This window comes from Eptesicus fuscus, chromosome 13 (assembly GCF_027574615.1).
Source record: "Eptesicus fuscus isolate TK198812 chromosome 13, DD_ASM_mEF_20220401, whole genome shotgun sequence".
Lineage (NCBI taxonomy): Eukaryota > Metazoa > Chordata > Mammalia > Chiroptera > Vespertilionidae > Eptesicus > Eptesicus fuscus.
In genome coordinates this window covers 26,545,163-26,550,992 of record NC_072485.1, presented here as the reverse complement: position 1 = coordinate 26,550,992, position 5,830 = coordinate 26,545,163, and the positions used below count along the sequence as shown (strand labels likewise).

The window sequence follows — 5,830 nt, the reverse complement described above, 5'->3', positions numbered from 1 at the left end:
GCAAGAGCGTGGGAGCTGGGTGTCTGAGTGGACAGGCACCCAGCTCCCCCGTGATCAAAAGCAAAAGTGTGGGAGCTGGTTGCCTGTCTGCTCAGGCACCAGGCCTTTCAGAAGCCTCTGCAGTGCCGGAGGCTTCTGAAAGGCCTGGTGCCTGAGCGGACAGGCACCCAGCTCCCCCCGTGATCGAAAGCAAAAGCGTATAGGGGAGCCTACACGTGCATGATTCAATCATGCACTGGGCCTCTAGTCAATAAAAAAAAAGATACATAATAAAAAACTTTAATGAAATGATTTTAAGGCTAAAATTTGTTTCAATAAAATATGAGAGACAGAAGATGATGAGAGTAGACATGAAATAACAATGTGTATGATTCAGTAAATGCTGAGGCTGGGTAGTGGTTGCTTGAGGGTTCATATTTTGTATTTTTATATATTAGGAAATTCTCCATAATATCACTTAAAATCATAGCCAGTAATTATCATACAAAATAGTATATCATTTTTCAGTTGAATATTATTGAGGGTATATATTTTTCTTAAATTATCAGCCATTTTTACTGATGCTCTGAGGAAATATGTAGATTTGTCATATGTCACTTTGCTCATAAAACTTTGTATTTTTTTACATGTCTCTATTTTTTTTCTTTTTTTTTTGCATAAAGACCTTGAATAAATGAGCTAAAATAGGAGGGCAGTGGATTTATTTGCCTTTCTGGGCCTTGATTTTCCTCAGATAGAACTCCAGCTTCTTGCCCTCCAGTACATAGACATCTGCTCGGCCACACTGGCCTGGTCTTGAAGGGATGCATGCAAGAAGCTTGCCCTGCTGGGACTGCTCTTTGAGAAGACTGCAGATTTTGACATTCTTTTTCCTTTCATCATTTTTCTTCTGATTTTTCTTTGATTGTTTTTTGTTTAAAATCTCTTCCTCCTCAGGAGTCAGCTTGGCGCCTTTCTTGCGGCCCAGGGGCAGTGTGTAGTGGGACGTAGTGGGACTTGTTGCCACTGTTGGTACGGTGTGCTGTCAATGAGCACGATGCAGTTCTTTACTAGGGTTTTGGTGTGGACCAGGTCCTTGTTGGATGCAGTGTAGACATCAATAATCCTTGTTTTGCCCGTACAATACTCTGAGCCCCAGGAGAAGTTGCTTACGTCTAGCCTCAAGGCTCGGTACTTCTTGTTGCCTCCCCGCACTCAGACTGTGTGTATGTGGAGGGGCCCAATCTTAGTGCTGGCAGCAGGGCATCCCAGCTCATGTTTTCTCTTCTTGTGGTAGGGCTTTCTCTTGCCACTGGTCGTGTGGCGCTGTGCCAGTTGTCCTGAGAGAAACCCATGGTTTGGTACCAGCTGGAAAGAGCTACATGTCCCTATTTTTTAAAACAATTGTAAACACTTCAGCTTATTTTCATTATTACTCAGAGTAAAACTCAAGAATTTGTTTAGCAACCGTTACAAATGCAGCCTTGTTTTCCTGGGGCATGCTCAAATTTTATATTTCTATCATAGCCCTTCTCTGGGTATGTATTGGTAAGATTTTTGTTTTCTTAGGACTTCAAAATTATATACAGTATATATTTCTCATCAAGGCGTCTAGTGAGGGGCCAATTTTCAACAACTTGTGGAGCATTATCAAATTATTTTCCCAGTTGGACTATTGAGAAGTTTCTTTTCAACAATCCAAGAGATTATGCACACAGCTTTTGGAACAAATTGTTCTGATTCACTGTCTACTTCTACATTACATGTCTACTTTTATGTCTACATGACTTTTACATGACCTAGTGGTAGAGATGATATAAGTAAGGCATCTAAAGTATACCTGTTTTCTTTTTCTTTTCCCAACTAGAATATTTTGAACTTAGCAAAAGTTATTTTATTCACCATATTTCAATAAAGTCATAGAATATTATGACTAAAAAATCTAGTTCATGTCTTATGCATTCTCCTAAATAAGCAGTAATTTACAAACCTATGGCAGGCAAGATGGAGTTAATGCATGATCACTGGTGCATGCTCTTGAGAAGGAATAAGTATAGATAATGCCCTGAAAAACAAGGGGAATAAAAAGATGGACAGCCTATGTCACTAGATTGTAAAGCTAAAGCAGAGATAAAAGGGGGGATGATACAAGTGTCAGGAAGCAAAACAGAAGGTATGGAAACCAGATAGGAAGGACATTTTCTTATTTGGAATGAGACAGGAAGGATATAAACAATTTAATTAAAACAACTAATATATCTTCCCATTCAAAGTTTGAATTACTTTCTTTGTTTATCACAAAGCAGGAGTAAAATGTGACTATAGAAATATATTTATATTATTATTATTAATAATAATAATACTTGAATGATGATTTAAGAGCCTAGACTTGTGTTAAAATTTGTTATACATTTTTCTACCCTACTGCTCATTACTCATAAGTCATTTATAAAATGATTGTTAATTTTATAAATAAGCAAACAGGCAGAGTGAGGTAAAGCAAGTTTTCTAAAGATCACAGAATAAAGGAAGTCCAGATTTAAACTTGGACAATGTCAGTCACTGCAGAGTCAGCACTTGTAATTAACATGCTTTATGAAATAACTTGATAATTATACAAAAATGACCAAAAAGTAATAACAACATAGATAGCTTTAACTAAATAAGTTTAGAGTAAATCAATATTTATAGAAAATAAACTATGGGTCAAGTTCTACACAAGTAATTTTTTACATATTTTTGTTTTACTTAGTCCCCATAAATTTTTTTGTAAGTAAATGGTGCCAGCTAATAACTACTTGGGCTCATTTTGTTATTCTTATTTAGAATCAATGATATCTCTATGCTCCAATCCTCTAAGAAACTACCAAATTATTTTTACTTTTTCTTCTAACTTGCTTTAAATATTTTTTGTGGTAAAATATGCATAATCCAAGTTTACTTTTAGCAACATTTAGTACATTTACAGTGTTGTACAACCATCACCACTACCTAGTTTCAGAATATTTTCATCATTCCAAACGGAAACCCCATACACTTTAAGCAGTCTTCTCGTTTTCCCCTACTCCAGTCCCTGGCAACCATTAATCTGCTTTCTGTCTCTGTGGATTTGCCTATTCTGGATATTCATATAAATAGAATCATACAACATGTGGATTTTTATGTCTGGTTTCTTTCACTTGGCCTAATGTTTTCAAGGTCCATTCATGTTTTAGTACTTAAAAATACTCCATTCCTTTTTATGGCTGAATGATATTCTAGTATACGGATGTACCATGTTTTGTTTATGCATTCATCAATTTATGGACACTTGGTTCATTTACTTGATTTTCTTGATTTGGCTATAGTGCTGCTATGAACATTCATGTGCACGTTTTTGTTTGAACATATGTTTTCAATTCTTTTGGGTATGTATCCAGGAGTGGAATTGCTGAAACACATGGTAATTTTGTGTTTAACTTATTGAGGAATGGCCAAACTGCTTTCCACAGTGGTAGCATCATTTTACATTTCTATCAGCAAGTGTAGAAAGATTCCAGTTTGCCCATATCCTCATGAATACATGATATTTTCCATGTTTTTGGTAGTTATCCTTAGTGAATGTAAAATATTCACTCATGGTGGTTTTTGTTTGCATTTAGCTACTGGCTAATGATGTTGAGCATCTTTTCATCTGCTTGTTGACAATTTATATATTTTCTTTGGAGAAAATATCTACTTAAGTCATTGAAGTCCTTTGCTTATATTTTAATTGGGCTGTTTGTCCTTTGTTGTTGAGTTATAAGAGTTCTTCATATATTCCAATATTAAATCAGATATATGATTTGATTATATTTCTCTTATTATGTGGGTTTAACTTTCTTGATAGTACTCATTGATGCACAAAAGTACTTAATTTTAATGTAGTCTAATTTATTTTTGAGTTTGCTATAAATTCTTGATGGACTGATAATTTTATCTATACGCAATTTCCTTCTTTGCCTCTTATAACAATATTTTTATTTAAAGTAATTTGTCTGATATTAGTATGGCCAGCCAATCCTCTTTTGGAAACTATGGGCATGAAATATCTCTTTTGATTTTCAATTTCAATTTACTTGTATATTTGGATTTTATGTGCATCTCATCTCTTGTAGACAGTATATAGTTGGATAATTGTTTTTTTTAAATTCTGTTTTCCCTGCCTTTGAATTCATTAAATGATGAACTTAATCCAATCATATTTGTAGTGATTACTGATAAGAGAGGACTTACATTTGCCATTTCTTTTTATTTGCTTCTGTTTCCTTTATGCCTTATATCTATATTTGTTCATCAGTTCTCCCACTAATGTTTTTTTGTGTATTTAACAGACGTTTTATAGTGTACCATTTTGATTTCCTTCTCATTTTCTTTTATCTCTCTATTTTTTGTTATTTTTCTCAGGGGTAACCACAAGTATTACAATTAACATCCTAAATGTATAAAAAGTTAGGTTTAATTAATATAAGCTTAGCTTCATTGGCATACAAATTTCTGCCCATATGCAATTCTGTTTCCTCCCTTACTATCACAAATTACATTTTTGTATACCATGTGCCCATTAACATGGATGTATAATTATTGTTTTATGCATTTGCCTTTTAAATCATATAGAAAAAAGGAGTTACAAGCCAAAATTATAATACTGGATTTTTAATTTAACTATATGGTTACCTTTGCTGTTATTCTTATTTTCTTTTTATTGACTTTCTTTCTAGTGACACTGGTTAACAAAATAATAATAATACAGGTTTCAGGTGTACAATTCTACAACACATTGTCTGTATACTGTATTGTATGTTCACCACCCCAAGTCAAGTCTCCATCCAACATCATTGACCTACCTACAGCCTGCACTTTGCCCTCCTAGCAATCACCATACTGTTATTCTTTATTTCTGTACTAGGAGCCCAGCGTGTGATTCGAAATCACGTGGCGCCACCCACCCTCGATTCGCAGGTCTGGCCCTGCCTCCCTCTCCAGCCCTTGAAGCAGCTGTGGCCACTGCTGATCAGGCCCTCCCCCAGCGCAGACACTCAGAGGCCCCTGTCGCCCCGCCCCCGACGCTGCGCGCGCAACCTCCTCCTGTCCAGTCAACCTGTTTTGGCATCACGGTTAATTAGCATATTTCTCTATTTTATATGTAATATATATGGATTTGAGTATCTCTCTAGTGTTCTTTTATTTTATCTTGAAGGACTATCTTTATCATTTCTTGTAGAGCAGGTATAACAGCAACAAATGCTCTGAATTTTTCCTATCTGGAATGTCTTCATTTATCTTCATTTTTGAAAAATAACTTTGTTGAACATATAATTCTTAGTTAACAGTTTTTGTTTTTTAGCTCTTGAAATATGTCAACCACTGGCTTCTGCTCACAGATCCCTTGGTAAGTTCTTTTTTTCTTTTTTCCCCCCTATTCTTTCATCTTTCTATTCCTCAGACTGGATACTTTTAGTTGGCCTATGTTTAAGTCTACTAATTCATTATTTTTCTTTATTCAAAAATACATTTGCATTGACTTTAGAGAAGGAGGAAGGGAGAGAGAGAGAGATTGTGAGAGAGAAAAACACATGTCCTGACTGGGAATTGAACCAGTGACCTTTTGGTGCATGGGACGGCATTCAACCAACTAATCCACACGTGCCAGGGCTGCTAATTCTTTCTTTTGCATGCTCAAGACTGCTGTTGAACTCCTGAAATAAAATTTTAACTTCAGCTTTGTACTTCTCAGCTCAGAATATTTACTTGGTTCTTTTTAAATAATTTATATTTCTTTATTGATAGTCTCTATTTGTTTTATAAATTAGTGTGCTCTGTAATTATTCTC

The 5,830-nt window shown here is 35.3% G+C and overlaps 1 pseudogene; it reads right to left on the bottom strand.

Moving 5' to 3' along the window:
* Positions 1–700: 700 nt before the first annotated feature.
* LOC114234339 (40S ribosomal protein S8-like) lies at positions 701–1,334 on the bottom strand (annotated as a pseudogene).
* Positions 1,335–5,830: the final 4,496 nt, after the last annotated feature.